We start from the raw sequence: 22725 nt of genomic DNA, 5'->3' as shown, positions 1-22725 counted from the left end.
TCAGTGCTTGGCTATCACCTCCTCTCAAGTATTGGTCATGTATTTCTTAATAAAGTATTTTACTCAGTAATTTGCTTAGCATGCAGTCCAACTAACATCATGTGATTGGTCATGCACGTGCCATGTCACTCTGAATGACACACTTTGGTCATTCCCTGGTCTGCACACACCCCTTTGAGACCTACTCTTTCTGTGGCTGAAAAAAGACATTACAGGTATCCTTACGGGATTGGTACGGACTCAACAGTTTGCTGTGGTCAGTGCCTTTCCTACTCTGTCACTCAGCTGTGAGCAGTTAACCACATACATGACTTAAATCCTTTTCCACCTAATGTGTAAGTCTCATCTCCTTTCTGCCAGTTCTCTGTTAAATCACAGTTGTGGGAGTAAAGTGCCCTCGGCTGTGAGTCTATAGCTCACCCACCGTATTAAATGAGAGTCTTGGCTTTTATGTTGCTACTGGCCTTTGCCTTCTAGCCTGCATGGTGTAATGGAGCGACGTCCTAATCTGTAAGTATTGAAAGATGGAAAAACGGTAACGTTTGTGACAAGTGAGATAAAAAGTGCATCTAGCTTAGATTCAGACTGTGAGAAACAGGTGGCCACTGTTAGTATTCCAGCGCCTCCGCCTGTATAAAATTGGTCCGGTAATGCGTGTACCTAAGTGTATATATAACGACACATACAAAGTTCAACAGAGTTAACCTCATATTTCTTAGGAATGGCTGACTTGCAAAGTGCAACTCAACCTCATCCTTCCCTGCCACAGCTTAGAAACCTTTCTGCTAAAATAAAATTTAGTCCAAGCACCTAAATCAAGCCTTACTGAGGCAAATGGCAGACGTTGAGAGAAGACAGTCAAGCTGTATTTTTACTTTAAAGACGATGACAAGCATCAGCTTTAATCTTTGCATAATGTACTGAGGGACTATATCACTGCAATGCCTCCATTTGAGAGTCCACTGCCACAATTATAAACCCTGTGTCATCTTTGTTTTATCTTCCCCAAGGATATAGATACAGTCTCAAGGCCAGCAGGTCCTGAAGATATGCAATGCAGGAAATGGTGCTCATTAGCATGCAGCAAAGAGCAACAACTCTTTTATTTGCTTTGCTGCAGAAGTCACAACTCTTCAAGACTGAAAATGTAAATGTTGTATTAGAGATTGCTAATAAACACAACATATATTTTTGCTAAGATCCTGAGTAGACCTGCAGGTATAAAAATCAGATGGCATGACTTGTGGATGTTTTAATAAATCATGACTTGAGAAATTCTGTCTTATTTTAGTATCATTAACTGACATTTTGTCTAAGGAGGATTTTTAATCAGGAAATTAGAGAAATTAAAAATGCAGTGCACCAGCTATTGCTGTCCAACACAGACATCTCTGATTCTTTGGAAGCTGACCTTTTTTGGATGACTTACACCTCTCATTTGCTACCAAGAATGACATAGTGACCTCCCTGGTATTTAGATAAAAGCAAAGCATTTAAGTTTATATGGAGGTGGTCTTCTCAAAACTATAACATTTTCATCAATACTTTTGAAACTTGTGGCATAGCTGACAGATCAGCACTGTTAAGCTAACAAAGCTATTTTCTTCTCCCAACTGGTGTTGTCTTAGAACCACAGCCCTTTTGTGCTGCCCAGTTGGCCTTGCTCCTTTTTTCCTTTTTAGAAAATACCTGAAATTCTTTAAATATTGAGGATCAGAGAAAGGCCATTATTTCACTTATCTTAATTGTGTCTCTGAATGCCTATTATTAATTCCTTCCCTAAACAAACTGACCCACCCCAACCTACTGCTCAGATTTTGTGAGAAGGTTCTGCAGAACATTTGACGTTTTGCTGGTTAACTAGAGCAATACCTCAGATGTTCTTCCTACTATACCTACAAAGTATCTACCTTGTGAAGCAAGTGAAAGAGCAAAAGGATAATTAGGATATAAAGAATTCCACTATGCCTGTGTTATTCCAGACAGCAATGTCTAATGAATGAGAACACAAAGGCATGCAGCAGCTGTCAGTTGAATGCATGCCACAGTGCAGGGCAGCTCTATAAATGCTTCTGAAAGATTTATAGACTTCTATTTCTATTCTGGTATTCTGTGAGTGTATTTTATTTGGAGGATAATGTAGGGGGAGATGGGATAAGGGTGGAAGAAAATGAGATCCCAAATTAGATCACAGATTAAGATGAGGGGTAGAACTGCTCATGAATTATCATGGGCTCATAATAGAGCTACTGTATATTCCACATCCCAGAAAAGCACTTAATATGTTCTGCTCAGTGCCAGGGTGATTTTGGCTAGAAAAATAAAAATTAGATGGAATTACAGCTCGCCTTAGCTAAGTACACATTCAGTAATTAATGCATATTTGGAAGTGTTGCTCAGGGCTTCATTACACTTGTGAAGCTGTTGGGCTGTTGTTCTGGAAGCCCGTGTACTGGGATACACATACATGTCACAGTATGTGCTCTCAAAGATCAGAACAGGCGTCTGTGCATGAAGCCATGTCTGCAGGATGATTAAGGCAGTGACTATGACTGAGGCATATGGCTACAGAAGATATATTTGCTTCTTTTGAATTTTGTTTCTTCTCATTTCTGTCTGGCATTCTCTGTCAAGTTTCCATGCTTAGCTTTGTCAGTCTTCATTTCCTTATTAAGACTCGCTGGGAGGAATTCAGCTCTGGAAATCACTCTCTAAAACTTGCTAAATCAGAGCTCAACTAAACCATGTTCATCTATACCTCATCTTTTTCATGACAATCACTGAAATAATAGCTTAGGAAAGGTTGCCAGAAGTTATCATCTAGTTTATCACTCTGCACTAGGGTGGGATTTGCTCTCAGTATTAAACCTGTGCATGTTTTATTCAGTCTACTCTGGAGTATACCTAATGGTGGTCCCTCAATTACCCCTCTTGGCAAATCTTTCCATTGTCTAATTGTCCTTGCTTTTAGCATTTTTATGCCTTACGTCTAACCTAAATTAATTTTCTTTCTTCAGGTTTCAGCCCATTACTCCATATTATATTACTCTTAATCACTTGAAGTGATTCCTCCCCATATTTTATGTTACTTCTCCTGAAGTAGTTAGACACAGTTATCATATCTGCTCTTTGCCATTTTTCTCTCAGCTGTACAGGTTACATTACTTTCCTCTCACTTCGTAGATCATGCCTGCTAAACTGTATTGTTTTTTGCTACCTTTCTTGCCATTTTCTCTAATGTATTCTTGTCTTTTTATAGTCAAGAAGCCCACCGCACACAGTCAGCTGGGATAGAGTTAATTTTCTTCTTAGTAGCTGGTACAGTGCTGTGGTTTGGATTTAGTGTGAGAATAATGTTGATAACACGCTGATGTTTTAGTTGTTGCTAAGTAGCGCTTATCTTCTTAAGTTAAGGATTTTTCAGTTTCCCATGCTCTGCCAGCAAGCAGGTGTGCAAGAAGCTGGGAGGGAGCATAGCCAGGACAGCTGACCCAAACTAGCCAAAGGGATATTCCATACCATGGAACGTCATGCCTAGTATATAAACAGGGGGGAGTTGGCCAGGAGGGGTGGATCGCTGCTGGGGCATCGGTCAGCGGGTGGTGAGCAATTGCATTGTGCATCACTTGTCTTTTCTTGGGTGTTATTTCTTTTTTTGTTATATTCCTTTTTATTACAATTATTATTATTATATTATTATTATTCTTAGTTAGTAGTGTATTTTATTTTATTTTAGTTACTAAACTGCTCTTATCCCAACCCACGAGTTTTACTTTTTTTTTCCTCCTCCCCACCCCACTGGGAGGGGGGAGGGGGAAGCGGCTGCGTGGTGCTGAGTTGGTGGCTGGGGTTAAACCACGACAACAGCCAAAATAAAACCTGTTAAATAAAGGAAAAGTGAACACGGAATCTCATTTTGTAGCAGCCATTTTAAGAAAGTGTTTTGAAGGTTTATTGAGGTATTACATACCTAATTAGTCACTTTTACGAGTACTGAATCACTGTGTTCTGTGTCAGCATAATTAACTTATGTTAATGAATCTAATAAGTAGTCTGAATAATCAACCTTCTTGAAAGTAAATATATCATTTAATACAAAGTTTTTGTTTGGTGTCCTGGCAGAATCATTCAAAAACTAATTTAATCTCATGAACATTGCTGGATTTGTAATTATTCTGAGTTACACAAATAGTCTTGCAAAGAACAGAAATTTCTGAATTAAGAAGGCTGTAGATGACATTCAACAGGAAGAGAGCAAATTCACGGGTGACAAGAGTCAGATGATGCCAGTAGAGATAACTGCACCTACGGCAGTGAGGAAGCAGCCCTCATTTATGTCAAGAGTGTCTTTCATGCTGCTTCAATTTGAGAAGAAGTCATATGTCAGAGAAGTCTTTATTAAAAAATAAATGTTATATAAAAGTAAAGCTTTGATAATCTTATTTTGTATGACCTTATTTTGTCCTTGGGCAGGCAATTTCAGAAACCCGCTTTATATTTCAAAACTGGTAGTTGTGTTTTAAAACCACACCAGAACTCTAGCCAACAAGGTGTCTGATCAGCAGCAGCTTAGACCGGGCCCATAGCAGTGCAGAAAGGCTCCAGAGACCAGGTGATTGCCTCTAATGCTTCTGGAGCAGTTTCATATAATCCAGAGTGAACTTGGGAAGGTTTGATCAGGAAAGCTGCAGCAATTACGAGCCCTTTGGTGTCATCGCTGGACACTATCATCAGGACATTCTCTTCACTGAAGAGTTTATATCCTAAATATAAGACAAGGGACGATGCTCAGGAGGACATTCAGAGAAACTGCTGGTTACATCCACTTTGTGTTCCCAGGTTCCGGTGCATTCTGGATTATGTCTCTGTGATAGGGGAGGAAAGACAGTTGGGTGCACATCTCTTCCACTTACAATCTTGCTTTCTACTGTCGGAGAGGAGCCATGGTATACTCCCAGTAGCCTGGTGCTGGAGCATGACAGAGTTCAGCCAAAGCAGGAGATCTGGCCTGTCATCTAGGAGAGTTCAGAAATGCCACCATGCCATTGCAAAGAGCACTTGCTAAATTCTTCTTCACTTTGTGTAAATCACAGTGAAGTTTGTAAAAGAGACTTCAGCGATTTATTTTTCTTGTATTCCAAGAACAAGGATGATAAGAAGAATGAATCACAGCTTTACCCCAAACTGTTGCTTCTAGTGACAGGCTCCAGGATGCTTCATTGCATGGCTTTGATCAGAAGAATGACTGTGTTTTATATTTTAGAGAAACAAAACCAGCAAGACATACTAAAGTCAGACTGAGTTTTATGAATTTGCATTTTGATAAAGATAGATTGTGTTTTCATAAAAATCTTTGCAATGGAAGTGGCTTTTGTTTTGGGTATTTTGGTTTTGGGGTTTTTTTTTTGAGAGCTAATGCACATGGAGACTCCCATGTTGTCTTTCTTTCAGTGGAGTCATGCCCTAAACAACATTGCTTAAATAGGCACCTCTTATAGGGTGGTGCAATTACATGGTCAGTTTTGCAGCTCACAGAATTTGTATATCCTCATTAGAAAATAAATTGTAGCTTTAGTCTCAGGACCATTTAATACTGCATTAGTTGCACTGCCCAGCCCTTGGAAGATGCCAACTGTATGTGGCAATATGTGATTTCTTAACTGAAATCTAGACTATAGTATTTGCAAATGCTATGCATGGCATTATAGCACACTAACCATTTCACTCCTGCTGAAGCAATTAATTCAGGATACACGTGCCTGTTTGGCTGCTCACTGGAGCTGGCCTGACCTGAAGCATATGCTATGTGGACGAGGGAAACAGGATGAGAATGCGTAGGTGGGAGACCAGACTGAAATTTTCCCAGATTCAGGTCCTTAGAAAAGCAGGGAGACAATTTCATCTAATTTAATGGCAGCGTACCATGCTGGCAGCTTGCAGTCATTTCAGAAAACACAGTTGAGAGAAATGAAAAATCAACAAATATTATTGTCCATTTGAAAGCAACTATAATTCAGACAGAGCTCAGCAAATGGATTGCTGTTATTTAGGATCCGGGGAGAGCTGCTCATAGTGCAGAGCTGAGCCATACAGGCTGGTATTCCATAATAGCTGATGCGTTTCACACCTGACCAGATCCAGATTTACTTTCAAGAACAGATAATTCTATCTATAACCATCAGTCTGACTCTCCTTGCACATACGCCATTAAAAAAATAATGTATTTATTTCCTCATGTCCATTGGAAAACCTTCTGATTTGACTCAGAAATTTAGGTCACAGTAATGCCCTAAGAGCATACCATTTGCCTGATAGTCAAAGTGAGCATTCTCAATTAGTCTGAAAGAGAAAAGCTTAAAAAGAGGAACAAGAATTCCAATATTCAGCAAATAGCATAAGTGGAATTTTAATCCACACTAAAATCAGGTTTCAGTAGGGCTCCTGAAATGGGAGGTATGGCTAGAACAAAATCACTATGTCATCGCACCGTTTTGAAAAAAAATCTCTATGTATGCCTCTGTATGTAAGTCTAAGATAGCATACGTCATGGAAGAGTCTGAAGGAAAAATCCATACTGGAGAGGATCTGAACATGGTGCAAGTTTCACCAAGAAATGCTGAAAATATTTGGCCTCCCCTCTGTTAAAAATAACTCATTTGGATAACTGCTTCATAAACTCAATACATGAGAAAGTTTTTAATAAAGTTTTTTTGTAGATTTGTAATTAATGTAAATAATTTTACATGACAACAGATAGAAATTTCTGGATTAAGAAAAAGAAAGGAAGCAGGTCTTGCTGAATAATGTTCTCAAAACTTCTCTAATTATCACTGTTAATTCCTTCTGTCATTGTGATCTGGCAACATATTTAACAGTGTTTAATTGTTTAATTTCTATGGCTTTGGGCCATTTGTATTTCAAACATATCAAGCATATTTCCAAAATTTTGTATTTGGTAATGATTTTAAAATTAATTTACTGTTGATCATGCCACAATTTTTCCAAAATTTGTCCTGTTTGGAAATACAACCTCGACTTAAGTGGATATTTGAAAATTTAGGATGGTGCTGTCTTTTCAGTGCTATCAGTAAAGCCACATTGGAATTGGTTTCTTCCAAATTTTTATGCATATATTTATTTACCGTGTAGTCAACTGCTGTAGTTCTGATAAGTAACTAAATTTGAGTTTAAAATAATCCTTGCTGAAGGCCTTGGGTTGGCAAATGCCTTTTATATAAATAAAAACTGCTTTAATTTAGGTTTTCATTATTTCTAATGGAAAATAACTAGTAATACACTGGAACTGTGATAATGCAAATTGAATAGATGGAATTGGATGAAAATGACATAAAATTCTGTTTAATTATATTTATTCCTTTTTTTTCTTTTACATGGAAAGAGCTTAGTTGTTTGTCCTTTAAATGAAAACAATGAAGAGGATTTTGTAGGAGATAATAAAATTTAATCATATTTAATATGAAATAAGGCATTGCAGAGTAACTCAGTTGTCATTGAGAATAACTTTGTAGGGAAGTCCTCCACTGTACTCTCCCACAAGAATACAGATAGGGTACAAAAGAAGCAGTCTGTGTTCTTGCAAAGTTTGTTGATATTTCCACAATAAATGTTAATGTGTTCATCAGTCTCAGAATGAAGTATCTCTTGTTTTCTTTTTCATGTTCCACAAACTTGAAAACAGCAATAAACAAAATCATATTTAGATAGTAAACTCTTTCAGAATGATTGTCATGATTGTGCTTTCATTTGCGCCTTTATAACAGCAAATTTATAAATCCAGATATTCCCGTGTGCATTATTCGCAGCTTACATTACCAAAGAAAAATTAAAAAGATCATTTATAGGTTTTCTTTTTCATACTGCATTAAGTAGAAGCCTTAATGATCTATTTCACGGTAACATCTGGAAGTCTCAGTTAGATAAAATGCTGTGGTGTTAGGTCCCCTACAAACATACGGTTGGAAAAAGTCCAACTCTGAAGGAGCTTTCACTCTCAGAAATGCTTGAGGAAGGAAAAATAATGATTCACTTTTTGTAGCTGCAGACACGAATCACAGAAAGGTGATGTGACTTGCCCAGGGATATACATGCAACCTCTGGCAGAGCTGGGATTTACTCTTTCATCTTGCTGCTCAGTGCCTTAATCAGAAACCCTTCATTCCTCTTGCAGCCTGAAAGTGACCCAGCTTTGCTGCAAAACATTTCTGTTTTTGAGGAAATAGTACTGTCCAGCCCTTCTGAGCCCGAGCGTTCCTTGTGATCTGTCTGCGTCAGTTCCTAGTCTCAGAATCTCCCTAGCTGTATTGGGCAGAATTTAAATTTGAGGGTCGATTTGCAGGATTCACAGTTTACATTTTTAGAGACTGAGGGGCTTTAGCACAACTGTGAGAATGTATTTACAGCTGCCATCACAGACATTAGCTGTAGGCACTGTGTGAGATCTCCCAATCATTAAATTAGAAAAAGTGACCGAGTTTGTTTTAAAAGCACTTCTTTGTTTATACTCATTCATATAGCTCTTACCCTGTGTTCTTGGCAAGCTATCCTGTTCTTTTGTAATTAATAAATTTGTATTCTACGGAATGTAACAGCTGGGTTTAGTTCTTGTTATTACAGTATTTCCCTTGATTACCATCCATCGCTATACAATGAGGTTTGATATCATATTGGGGTGAGGGGGCTGAATTTCTCTGTGGTTGACATGCTAACAGCAAGGTTTGAAAGGGCAGATTTTTAGCACAGTGAGCAAAATGATTAACATGAGACTGAAGGGCAAAGTAATAAAACTTTAAAACCACTAACTAAGCCTGGAGGCCATGTAAGAACGTTGTAGTAGAGGCACAGATGGTGTGCATACCGATGAGCAGGAAAGCATAAAAGAGAGAGCAAAACTGTATGGCTAAATGGAGAATTACGTAACTTTTACTGGGGCAACAGATGCATTATTTTCTAAAGCAAAAACCCACTGTAGACAGCAAAGAGAAAGTCAGATGGAAAGCTATAGTAGATTCACTACCAAAAGAAAGTCAGGGAGTGAAGCTGTGGAACGAACAAATAATGAAAGATGGAAAATAATGAAGTGGCAATGGGAGATTTTGAGACACAGAAGGGAGTTATGCACCTGGTTAGCACTTATGGGAGCCTGCCTCTGAGATTTCAGAATCTCCATTGATGATGTTGAATCTCGAGGTGTCTATAGTCACCTTGTTGGGTTGTCTTGGCTGAATGCTGAAGTATTGCATACATCACCCCATGACCTCTTTTCTTCTGCCTTTGGCTCTGAACTATGTGTGTTGGTCAAATTAATGACACACACAGTAATCACTCTGGAGAGAAATTTCTAAATATTTCCTTTATTTTCAGTATAACTAAAGAATGGATGACTCCATCCATGTTATAACAGCAGCAAAACATTCTGCCCTCCTATTCTCCTAATAGTGGTATCTTCTCTATTTTAAGGTGATAGCTCTTGCCATCTACAGACATGAAGCTAAGTACAGCAGATAAAGATGCAAATTTTCTGTAATTGCCTTGGAATAACTGCCACTTGTCCTGGTTTTGGTTGGGACAGAGTTAACTCTCTTCTTAGTAGCTGGTACAGTGCTGTGTTTTGGATTTAGTGTGAGAATGATGTTGATAACACTCTGATGTTTTAGTTGTTGCTAAGGAGCGCTTATCTTAAGCCAAGGACTTTTCAGTTTCCCATGCTCTGCCAGCAAGCAGGTGTGCAAGAAGCTGGGAGGGAGCAGAGCCGGGGCAGCTGACCTGAACTAGCCAAAGGGGTATTCCATACCATAGAATGGCATGCTCAGTATATAAACAGGGGGGAGCTGGCTGGGAGGCGCGGATCGCGGCTCGGGAACTAACTGGGCATTGGTCAGCGGGTGGTGAGCAATTGCATTGTGCATCACTGGGTTTTTTCTTCCCCCGCCCCCTTCCTTTTTTTTGTTATATTCCTTTTCATTACTATTATTATTATATTCCATTATTACCATTGTTAGCATTATATTTTACTTCAGTTATTAAACTGTTCTTATCTCAACCCACGAGTTTTACTTCTTTTTTTTTCTTTTTTCCTTTCCTCCTCCTCACCCCACTGGGAGGGGGAGGGGGAAACGGCTGCATAGTGCTTAGTTGCTGACAGGGGTTAAACCACGACACCACTGAATTTTCATTCTAAAGATGATGGATACCTGCAACATTTACCATCATAAATACTTCCAGGTGATTAGTAAAATGGTATTTATTCTGAATCCATCCTGCCAGAAAGTCCTGAGAGCCACATTATTATGCAGCACCCTTTTCTACTTGAAAGGCTCAGGTCTGGATGTGAATACACCCCTGGGAGTGTCAACTGGACATGTGGGAAGTAGAGCAATGGGAAAGGTCAGGCAATCACAGAAGTTGCTGATCCAGCATTTCCCTTGTTTCCAACAGATCTTCTGAAGCACCTTAAAAGCCTCTACTCATTGGTTAAACTCTTAAATGGTTACTGTCTCCAGGGAGCACCATCAACAGATGCTAATTACAACTCTTGGATTGCTATTACTTAATCTAGCCTATCAAATCCACTGCTTCACAGCAACAGAAAAAGATTTTCCATAGAAACTGAGAAAGTATTCCCAGTCCTTCTGTATGACTTTAGATGCAATGTGGTTTGCTTCACAGTCTTTCTTTGAGGCATCTCATTCTGGTCACCAGCTGTGTTCAGATCCTCAAAGTCAGTTCCTAAGTTTCCTTCCTTTTTAAGTTTATTGCTATTCTGCCAAAATTTAATCAGTTCTTTTGTTGCACTCTTCACTGTTCAGTGCCTACAAATGTGAAGCTCTTTTTGCATCTCCAATTTAGAAAACATTAAACATTAGCAATATCACCCCTTCTGTTCTCAAGCTGACACAGTACTCCTTGACCCTTGGGTATTTTCTGAGCTTCTCATCTCTGCATCTGAACTCAGCATGAGGAAGTGCCATGCACAATGGGAGAAGCAAGGAAAGGTGAAATTAATTCCATTTCACATTCGTCTAATATTATACTGATAGTAATTGACCCATGTCCTTGTGGATGCGGCACTTGGGATCTACAACTGGACTGTTACCTTATAAAGATGACTCCTGGTTTATTATCGCTTAACTATCTATGGTTGCAAAATAAATTGTCTAAGTATATGTATGTGATAAACAGTACTGCTGAAATGATGCAAAAGCTTCAGAGATGTCATCGCGGTCTGTGTTAATGGATATGTTTTCAGTAGAATTTTATTTTTATGTGTGGCTTCAAATTTCACAGCACTTTAAAACAGATTAACAGTGTTAGAAACATGGGTGAAATAGACTTAATGAGGCTATTCTGTGCCAAAACTAAATCTCTGCCCTTAATTCAGTGGCTGTAACTTCTGTATCCTTTCCATATTTTAGGCAGGAGGAATAAGACCTAGTGCCACAACTTGGCCAGTGGCCTTTATTGAACTTTCTGCTATTGTGAAGCCATGTGCTAGTGTCTGAGGTCTGAACACACTCTCTGATCCCTCTGTTGGGAAAGTCCCGTTATCTATAGTCCTCTACCTTCTGCAAATAGTAGAGATACAGCTCACCGGACCATGGTACCAGTACCTCTCTGGACATTGTGGAGGGCTTTCAGCAAAACCGGGGCATGTTACGAGAAGCCTGCTATGAGATATGGTAGACAGCAGTATGAGTTGGGCTTAAATAGCTGAGATACTTTTTAAAATGCTAAACATAACTACATAACTTGCTTGGTCCTTCCACATAACATTTCTGAATTCACTAAACTACACTCATTGGGTGCCTTTTAATAGGCAACACATTTCTATTCATAAGCACTTAGTTGTAATAGGAAATACAGAAAACTTTCTTAGGAGACAAAAGCAGCAACAGAATATCTGAATGACTGCTATGTGAATCACTCCTCTACCATAATATTGACAGCAGTCTCTTCATGTGTTTCTCCACCTTGCAACAGGCTCTTTATCACAGGCTTTCTCTGTTCCATTTATAAATCACCACTTACAAGACTATATCTCAGACGTCTATCATCCCAGCACCTAGCAATGCACTTGGGCAATCCTGCTCTGCCAGAGCTCACTTGGCTTTGCTGTTGCAGCACACAGCTTAGCGTGAGAGCCTCCTCCCCACTGTCCTCCAACAGACTGTCCTCTCGCTGCTGCAAGGCCATTAATGCAGGGAGAGGGCAGTGAGCAGGATACTCAGAGGTACTGAGAGTGGCTTTCTTGCTGCTTCGTTTTTTCCTTCCCAATGCATTTCTACTCTCTGACCAGTATATGGTCATTTATGTTGACTCCCGAAGTGGTTTTGGGAAATCCTGGGTCGAACTCACTCCTGTATGCACTGACACGTGGGAGTAGTCCTTGGTGTGCCCTGTCACCATGCCTGGCCCCGCTCTGCTCCTCACAGAGGGACAAGGCTGCCAGGGAAGGTCCCTGCCCCCGTCTGTCCCATGGCCCCTGCTGCTACCTGGCCATGCTGCACCCTGACAGGAGACTCACGGGTTGCAGACGGGAATCCAGAATGGACACTGGTAGCTCTGTGCTGCTCATGGACTGTGAGGCTCTGTTCACAGTGGATCAGAAAAATACCCTGTGGGACAGCCATATAGATTTGCTTTGTTCTTAACCTTCCTTTCAGAATTGCTTCTTATGGTGACAGGATGATCTAAGCAGGCTAGCGATCATAAATACCACACAGCCATAAGACAAAAGCATCAAGGGCATGGATGCTGGTGGATATTTATGGCAAAGGAATGGCATTTTAGAGTGGATTTTGCTGCTTAGTTCATCCAGCTCATAACCTTCTTTCCCTGCTTGAGTATCTTTCCCAAGAGCTCCTCAAAAACCATCTGCAGGCTTGACAAACTGCTCTGCTGGCAGTGACATCTCATTCTCTGTCTTTAATTTTTCCTGGGGGCCTTGTGATTGCTCTTGATTGTATGACATGCCCAGACAGGTAGTCATAAAGGAGAAAGGAATAAAGGGCCTTTGGAAAGATAAAATCTAGGAAGGAGCTGCCTCTGCCATTGCCAAAGCAATTATTCTGGGTCTTCCCTAAATTGTGTCTCTGAGTAGCTCCCAGGACAGAGAGGGGCTTGCTGCAGATCATGTGGATTGCTCTGCTGGCTGCAGCTCATTTTTGGTTGCTCTCTGCTCTGGCACACCTCAGATGTAGGCAGGGATGAATACCAGGATGAGTGGACTTTGCATGGAAGCTCTGGAAATGTTACGGGGTCCCTGTGTACAGGGTTCTCCATAGAAAATGATCTGTGGCTCTTTCAGATGAAAATTGAGCCCCACTTGCTTCTAGCAGACTCTAAGAGCTATCTCCTGTTTAGACCCCTGCAGTGTCACATCCCAAGACACAGCCCAAGTTCAGCATTTTGTCAATTTGTGAGGGGTCTGCTAAATACTTCATGTTGAATTCCCCAGCTGAAAAGAAACTGCACCCTAAAATGTTTATCTTCCATATCTTCTAGTTGCTTAACTATTTCCCAAGCACTTTTTGTTTCTATGAAAATAGCTATTAGGTTCCCACTAATTTGGGGTGTTTCACTTTTATTGTGCAGTGATGGTTATTTGGCTTTCATAGATTGGCTAAGTGTTGATCCTTACCTGTTAATACAGGTGTTATTTAGCATACGTAAATTCAATGTAACTACAGTAAAAGCTGTATCTTGCTGGGGGGGTGGTGTGTCTGTGTATTATGTATGCATCTTGTTATCTTACAGCAGGTTGTATACTTTAATATGCAGATACTTCATAGAGATCTCATATTCATGGTTTTCTTTTTAAAGAGAAATTAATGATCCAAATAATAATCATTCTAAACACATACAGCAAAAAAACTCAACAAAAGAGGTTTTCGTGACTAGAGCTGATGAAGATGCAGGACTGTGTTGCTTTGGGAAAAAGAAAAAAAAAAAGACAGACTTGGAGTGAAAAATATTCCTGGATCAGAAAAAAGGCAGAAGGAAACATGCTGATTAAAAAATGAAGTGCGCTTGACTTTTAATTGTTCCAAATTCTTTATGAGCCAAAAAAAATTTGCATGCCTAAAAATTCTAAACATTCAGCATTAGATAATATTATCTTATGTAGAACACAACTACTGTTTCCAGCTGGTTCATACCAGGACTTCCTAAATGTTCAGCTCCCCACATCTTCATTTCCTCCCTGGCCAAAATTGATGAAGTATAGTGAATAAATAGAGTTAATATTTCAAATATTTTAAGCTAAGTAAACTAATTACCTTTGCTTAGTATAAAGTCAAGATGCCTATACATAAAGCTGTAACTGTCGGAAACAACATGAGTAGTGGTGCCAGGTGGTATGTCTTGGAAAGCACTCTGCTTAAATTTTATAGGTAACATTAATGAATTGCTTAGTGAATGTTACAATTACCTAACTATTCTGCAGCTGTAGAATCGAGAGCCTGAGCCTTCTCAGTTCTCGTGTTCCTTTGAACAGTGTATCTCTTCTTAAAATCTTCTAAGATTTTGCAAAAGCAGAATAAAATATTCAGTAGAAAGAAATCTTGAAAAATATTGGTTTATGATAACAATATTAATAATTCCAATACTAAAACAGATCTTTTCATCTCTTCATAAAGAATTTATATGTGAAAGCAACCTTTTTGGTTATGCAGTAGTTCTTAGTTCTGCCAATGAAAATTCAGTTTGTGCTTTCATGTTTTTACAAGTGTCGTGGTTTAACCCCAGCCGGCAACTAAGCACCACACAGCCGCTTGCTCACTCCCCCCACCCAGTGGGATGGGGGAGAGAATCGAAAAAAAAACCTCATGGGTTGAGATAAAGACAATTTAATAGGACAGAAAGGAAGGAAAAGTAATGATAATGATAATAATAATAATATGACAATAATAATACTGAAAGAAATAGACTATACAAAACAAGTGATGCGCAATGCAATTGCTCACCACTCGCCGACCGATGCCCAGTCAGTTCCCGAGCAGCGATCTGCCCCTCCCAGCCAACTCCCCCCAGTTTATATACTGGGCACTACGTCATGTGGTATGGAATAGCTCTTTGGCCATTTTGGGTCAGCTGTCCTGGCTGTGTCCCCTCCCAACTTCTTGTGCCCCTCCAGCCTTCTTGCTGGCTGGGCACGAGAAGCTGAAAACTCCTTGACTTAGTATGAACACTGCTTAGCAACAACTAAAACATGGGCATGTTATCAACATTATTTTCCTACTAAATCCAAAACAATGAACTACACCTGCTACTAGGATGAAAATTAACTCTATCCTGGCTGAAACCAGGACAACAAGGTACATGCTGTGTAGCCAAATATTTGAATACATCTCTTCATCTTTTATCTGTATCGATATTATCTTTTTATTTATTTTCAACCATCACCTGGCACTCCTTTTTTATTTTAAACATTGAGGAACTAATAAAAAAGGTTAGCTTCTTCTATATGCTTAAGGACATTATTGTTAACTTCATTAATGCAATTCATAAAATCTTTAGCTTTTTGCCAAGAAGTGAATTTTTTAATTAATTTAGAAGTGTTCACGGAAGAGGAATTGCTTTTCTTTGTTGTTCCAGAAATTCAAGCTCCATTTGCAAAAAGTTGATCATTGTTGTCTAAAGTTTTTCATTATCCCTACTTTTAAATCTTGTAATTAGAAAAATCAAGCTCTTCTCCCACTTCACAAGCCACAATACTATTATCTTCTATTTTTGTGATTATTGTGAAAAACACCTTCAATCCACTTCAAAGAGATAAAATACAGCCACAGCAGGATTGTTGAACAACTCAAAAATCTTGGACACCTATCCTGTGAGGGGGAAAAATATTATTTATGTCAACATATTTATTGACTCTTAGTTGCAGAGATAACCATCCCTTTTTCATATTTTTCAAGCTGCAAGGAGACCTGGTTTATAGCAGTTAACAGAATTGTGGGGTTTGGGGAAGGAGTACCTGTTGCCACACTTCCTTACAGCTGGTGGGAGCGACCCAGAAGACTGGCTCAAACCTGGCCCATCTATGTGAACTGCTCAGCTACAGCTAGCAACCTCCCAGCAATGGTTTCACCAGCGGGAGGTTTGAAACCCAGCCCACAACACACCTGTTTGCATTGAAGGTTTGACACAACAAAAGGATGGGCTTGATGAGGTTACGTCCTACCAGACCGCAACTTTTAGACAGTGTGTCTCAGTCAGTGTATCACACAACAGCTGAAATCCTTATCCCAGGCTGGCTGAAGATGGAAACTGTTATTGTAGCTTGGGTTGGTTACAGACTTAACAGACTACTATAATTTCTGCAGACGCTTCTACCAGGGGATGGGGACTGTACCCAGTGACAGAGCCCATACTGTTATTTGAAATGGCCTATTGCATATAAAGTTTTGTCAGCACTCAACCTGCCAGCCACTGAGGCAGGAGTGGAGCAGCATGGCTAGGTAAGTAGGTATAGCAGGAAGAAGCATCAGTTGGCAGTCTTGACAAATACATCTAGGAGTATCCAGTCTTTGTCTCCTTTGGAAGTGCGGGCCTCCTGAGGTAGGATTGTCTCTAGGGAAATGATTTTGAGCAGGTTTATGCAGTCCAAAGTGGGCCTTTCTAGCACAGGCAACTTCATTTAGCAGTGAAAGCTCCAGATAATGGTGGATGTTTTTGCCTAAGGATTCCAGATGCAAACAGACATCAATGGCCAAAAGAATGCCTTGTGTGGATCTTATGATGTCCTAAAGATGTGAATCCAGCCAGGACTCTTTATTATGAAATGAACAACTGTGCTGTATACTGCAGGACCTCCAGGCCGAGGAAACTGTGGGATACTTGCAGAAGAAAAACAATGAAGGCCTGTTATCACCCATATTCCTATTTGTTTGTAAATGTGGGAAATAAAGAAATAGAATGGAAGGACAGGGCTCAACAGAAATTCCTCTGGTTCATATTTGACAGCCTTGCAGGCTCATGCTGCACAGGAAGACCAGTTACAGCTGCACAAGAGGGACTATTCATAAAACAGAATGAACAAGCTTTGATACAAGCGGCAACTGCCACACAGGTTTTCTGATCTTGTCAGGCAACATTTCTTTGACCGAATGTCAAACTGAAACTAAGTAAACGCATCTGTGGGGTCCCTCAGAAGGTCACTGGGCTCTCAGAAGTATTTCTGGAAGAGAAATGAGAGCAGTGCTGGACACAGTGGTGACTGAAGAGTCAGCTAGTGAATGGCAGGGATCCCATCGCGGATGACTGATGCCAGGACAGCGCGGTACAGCTCAGCCCCGACTGAATCCTGATGACACCAGTCCTCGCCTCACAAAATCACAGAGTGCATTCAAGTTGGAAGGGACCTCTGCAGGTCGTCTAATCCAAACACCCTGCTCAAAGCATGCCTCAGGATGGACCCTGTATAGACATATGACTACAATGAAAATAGCTTGTATGCTGAGATTCCTAAGGAATACCTCCTCCTGTATTTTGTTATACACTACGAGTTTCAAAACAATTTTTACCCTACCTATGGGTGTCTTGGAGGTGGTAACTGGCATGGAACCATGACAGGAGTGGACTGAGAAATAGACCTATAATTAGGTCAGAACCATTTCTATTTGACAGCAAAACTAGTTACATGATCTTCCAAGTAACACACCCATGCCAATCACGGATTTTGCATGATATTGGTAGCTGGATTCCATGAAGGATGTGAATGACAGAATTATGAGCCAGCATATTCATTTATGGTCTGACAGCAGGTAGGGCAGGCAAACCAGCACACCCATTATAGTAATTTTTCCTTAGAAGAGTTAACCTTACAGCCACCTCTGAGCTGAGTCTGAGTCTTTGTGAGACAAGCCACATAACTCCATGCTGCTAGTTCAAATGTTGCTAGATGCGTAGCAATTCAGGCTGCAGGTGGTCGGCTGGGCATGCGGCAGGCGACCCTGCCTATAGCATCCCCCAGCCAGGGGGGGAGCAGCTTCCACCTGCAATGGACTGACCAAGTCCAGAGCAGGGAGAGGGCTGTTGGACTGAAAGGAGAAGTTATCCTAGCTCTCCTGGCAGTTCTGACAAAATGATCCATACCAGGATACTAATTTTCAAGTTCTTGTTTAGTTTTGCCAATATGCCTGTTGTGTTCTTTCTTCCTGACCTGTGGAAAACTGGGTTGTGACTGTCATCTTAAAAGGCAGCAATAAAATCTGTCAAATAGCTTTCTTTCCAAATTTCTGTAGCATATCTTCTGCGTTCTCACAGTTTAAATCTGAAAAGTAAGAAAACCCAAACAAACATACTTCTTTCCCAGGAGCATAGCACCTGGGTAGGTAAGCTGATGCAAGAATTTCTAAACATGAGTTGAAACAACATTAGGAGTGGAGTGTATTTGATAAGCCAAATCATCCCAAACTTCTTGCATAGCATACAGAATTAGTACGGTTATGTCTACACTTTCAGTTTTAGACTGAGGTCTTTCATCACCCTTCTGATGCAGACAAAATCTTTTCTTTATAGTATGTTAGGACCTAAAGTGTGCCACAGTTTTGAGGTGAGTCCATGCAGATCTTTCCCATACAGAGAGCTATTTTATGTTCTAGTAAAATATGGTATTTTCCTTTATGCTTAAACTAGAATGATTAGCTTTCTGAACAGAGAAAACTAAAACTAACTGGTAAGAAAAAGCAGTGAGAAATGTCTTAATCACGATTCTACCTCTATCCATTGTGTCCTTGCTTCTAGTCTTATTTTCAGTCAGCTCACTGTCTTGCTGAGTTTCAAGAGGCTCTACATACGCAAGCTTCCTCTCGTGCCTAGAGAAATTTGACCTTGAGACGTTGTTTGTTTGCTCCTCGCTGAGAATTTTATTCTTCTGCCACACTCTGCAGCATCTAGAACCGTTTCTCTCCTGAGCAAGTTCATCTACCCTCCAGGGTATTCCAGCTGCTGATTTTTATTTTTTTTTTTTCTTTAAGGGAACCAAGAGCAAGCAATCCAGACTCTGTTCTTCCCAGTCACATTTTTTGGAATAAAATTAATTATATGGTGACTGCTGAGTTTATTTATGTTGCATTATATCCAAGTGACTTCGCTATTGAAACCAAAAATATTCCTATTTCATTTAAGTCTAAAACTACCAAAACAAAAGTTCAGCAATTAAGATGTCAGTAAATTATTACATCAGGATTTATCTGTGTTGGACTGAAAAAGTGAAAAACTGACAAACATACAACCAGGAGTCCAAATAAGGCCCACTCCCTCAAAACCACTTACAAAGAGCTGCAGAAGAAAGGACAAATGAAACTAAGCAAAACCTTCATTACAACACTCCCAGTCTGAATACAAGCATAAAACCCAATCATCCTGCTTTTTAAATCTGTAGATTTTGGTATCATGCCAAGATAATCAAGATAATTGCCAGCTCATTTTTTTCTAATGTTAAAATAAAATCGTTCAGCAAGCTTCTTCATGGTAATCAGGAACACCTCACATCTGCATTATGAAATGGACAATTGAAAATATTTAGCTTAAAGCCACAATGCAAGACAAATGGCATCCTGTATTTCACTCATCAAAACAACAGGACACTTGACTGCAAAAAAAAGAGATCATCACGTCAAACAGGACAGTTGGCCATCTTACTCTAACATTTGAGTTGCAGGTATGCTTCTCAGCTTCAGTATTATCAGGTAAAGACCAGGAATGCCTTCTCTTCCTTACTTTAGTTTTGGAAATGAGAAGGCTTTGTCCAAATTTCTGAGAATATTTCTTGATATCCCCTTTAGGGGCTGCTTCAGGACATCATGTGCTTGTGGCTGTGTGGAGGCAGAGGGTGTCTGATTCTACAGAAAGACCAAGCATAAGTTCTCAAAATGAGGGCACCTCCTCCCACTTGGAAGCCACCATCCCAAGTTGAGATGAAATCTCTAACCTTCTCCCGGCCAGAGGGGCATTCCTTGGTACTATCAGACAATGTTAGCTCTTGCTGAGACATTGCCCCAGTCCTGTTTCCGGGGTTGGAGAGGGATGTCTGAGATTTTGTGCTTATCCAGATCCCCTGTCACTAAAGGACAGATGAAAGGTCCACCTGTGCAAGAAGGCTGTAGAGTCCCTTTGGCACTTTTCCATGCTGCCTAAATACTTAATTATTTCTTGGGTTTGAGAGGAGCTGTCACCTACTCACTCCATATCCTGATACACAAAATAACCCCTGGATGTGGATGATCTGGGTTCAAACTGGCATTCCAGACCAGAAAGAGGGGGTCAGTCCCAGCCCCAGTCTTTTACATGAATGAGTGAGAGCCAATTGTCAGCCATGCTGGAGCTGCCTGAAGGCTTTTTTGACAAATGTGCATCACACCTGTAATTTTCTCATTGAAAGTTTTAACTGTTAAAAATTTCCATGTCTAAGGGATTATCAGGGTGCAGCATGGCCGGGGCAGGCAGTGGCGGGGTAGTGGGGCAAGGAACTTCTGCAGTGGCCCTGTTTCACCGGAGGTGGCGAGCAGAGTTGGGCCAGGGATGGTGACCGGGGCAGGTGAGGCAGGGACAGGCAAGGGACTGGGCTGGGTGCAGGACTGGCAGTAACACAGCTCAGGCCAGGACCAGGGAAAGGCCTCAGCTTAGAGGCAGCCCCTGGGCAAACAGGACGAGGGCGCGTGAGAGGAGGCCACTGGTGAGGCTGGTCAGGGTCATCAAGACCAATTAGTGTGCTCAGGGCCCTGACAGTAAATGTAGGTCAGAAATACTCATTAAAGTCAGCACCAGACTAAACATCCTTTTGTCTCCTACCAAAGGGTGATGGTGATAGGCAAAGGAAGAGTGCAGAAGAAAGACTGCAACCTCTTGCCCCAAATGCAAATTAAAATATGTTCAAAGCAAAACATGTGCATTAATAAAACATATCCTACTGAGATAATTCAGCATATGAGATTATCTATACAAGAATGCAACTAACAGTCTTCTTCATTTTCATGTAAAATGAAATAAACTAAAATCTTTTCAGACCAGTATGTAAATCAAAACCTAAATAAAATCATGCAGTTGTTGACCATCTGCTTGCAGAGAACGTTTTTGACTGTGATAAGCTATTTAATGATGTTGCCGACTAACAATGCCTATGAATTAGAGGAGTCATGTGCCTTGCAACAATTTGCGCTTATCTGTCTTTTCCTAAATACCTTTATTGTCATTGTTAGACCCTGACACTGGAATTTGTCCAAAGTAGGGTGTAATTAAAGCTGGCTGAGAACTCAGTTCTCAGAGCAGAATGTCGAGCTTGGTCAGATGAATGCTGTTTCAAGCTCTGCCAATGATATTTCAGCAAAAGGCAACATTTAAAGTAATATAATGTACCTGGTCATGTTTTGCAATATTGTCCATGGCTTATAAATTCTTACTTGAACCCAATATGATTTACTTTATCCTCTGTCACATAAAGTTTGATTATCCAGCTTATCATGCGTAACTGCAAACATTGCTCATAAGATTAGCCACTTCTTTTTAAACTCAGCTGTAGCACATGAAGGCTTGAGCTCTTCTAGCAGTGGATTGTGGAAAGCTTATCTAAAACTCACAAGTTATATTCACTTTAAATAAACACACTTGTTATTAAATGTATAGCATGGCTTACATGATTGCAAGAGAAACTGAATAAAAGATTTTGAGATTTCATTTCAGGACACAACATGAAAGAAGGTGATACTACTGTCAAAACATGGCAGCAGCTGAAGCGAGCCCTAGGCTCAGGGACCTAAGTCCCTGGGAAAAAGAGGAATGTCAGCTCCACGTAGCAGGATTTCTGAACTTGTGGATAGTACGTAGGATGAAATTCTCCAGACTTATCTCAGATCTTCCCAGGATACTTGGGTTTGTACCTGTAGAATTCAGATTAGTGGGTTTTATGAAAGGGCTGGTTCAGTCAGCACATTACTAACAAAGGGGAAATAAAACAAAAATGAAAAATCCAGCAAAACTCATCTCCGAAAGGGTTCTGTGGCTAACACCATCTCATGCACACTACCGTCAAGTCTTTCTGTTGTTAATTACTTCCTTGGCTTGCAGTAGAGCTGAACAAAATGTTCCCAGTAATACTCCAGACAATGTGAAAAATGCTTGTTTCTTAGGTTTCATTACAAATGAAATCATTACAGTGGTTTTGTTGAGATTCACAAAAACCTTTTGAGTGAAAATGGGTCTTTGTTGAGAGAGAAGAATTGGTATTTATAGCAAAAGCTTTGAAAAAATGCTAGTCTTTGCCATTCTGATGTGAAAGACAGTAAAACTTGCCTGAGCTTTATTTTGTATTCTCTGATCCTTAAGATGAACCTCAGGAGTTATAAACATAGGTGGAAAAATGAAACATGAGACTCTAAATGATAACGTATCACATTTTACCTTGCTTTATTCCTACTACTTATAGCTAAATTAGTAAGAGAAGAGAATTAACTCATTAAAGGTGTAGAGATGATGCCTTACAGAACTTGAAAAATCTCATTACTTGCATGAAAGATAGAGTGGGCCTAATTTGCATTTATGTAAATCCACTGGAAGAAATGCAATTATACTAGCATAACTTAATGTGAAGATGAATCAAACTTGGTGCCTTTCTTTATAGCTGTGGGGAAAAAAGCTGGGTTTCACAAAGACCCTTTAAGGTGAAACTTAAGGTTTCCAGTTGATGGGTTATTTCAATGTTTCTGCCTC

Source organism: Gymnogyps californianus, chromosome 1 (assembly GCF_018139145.2).
Source record: "Gymnogyps californianus isolate 813 chromosome 1, ASM1813914v2, whole genome shotgun sequence".
Classification (NCBI taxonomy): domain Eukaryota; kingdom Metazoa; phylum Chordata; class Aves; order Accipitriformes; family Cathartidae; genus Gymnogyps; species Gymnogyps californianus.
Note: the sequence above shows the minus strand (reverse complement) of the source record.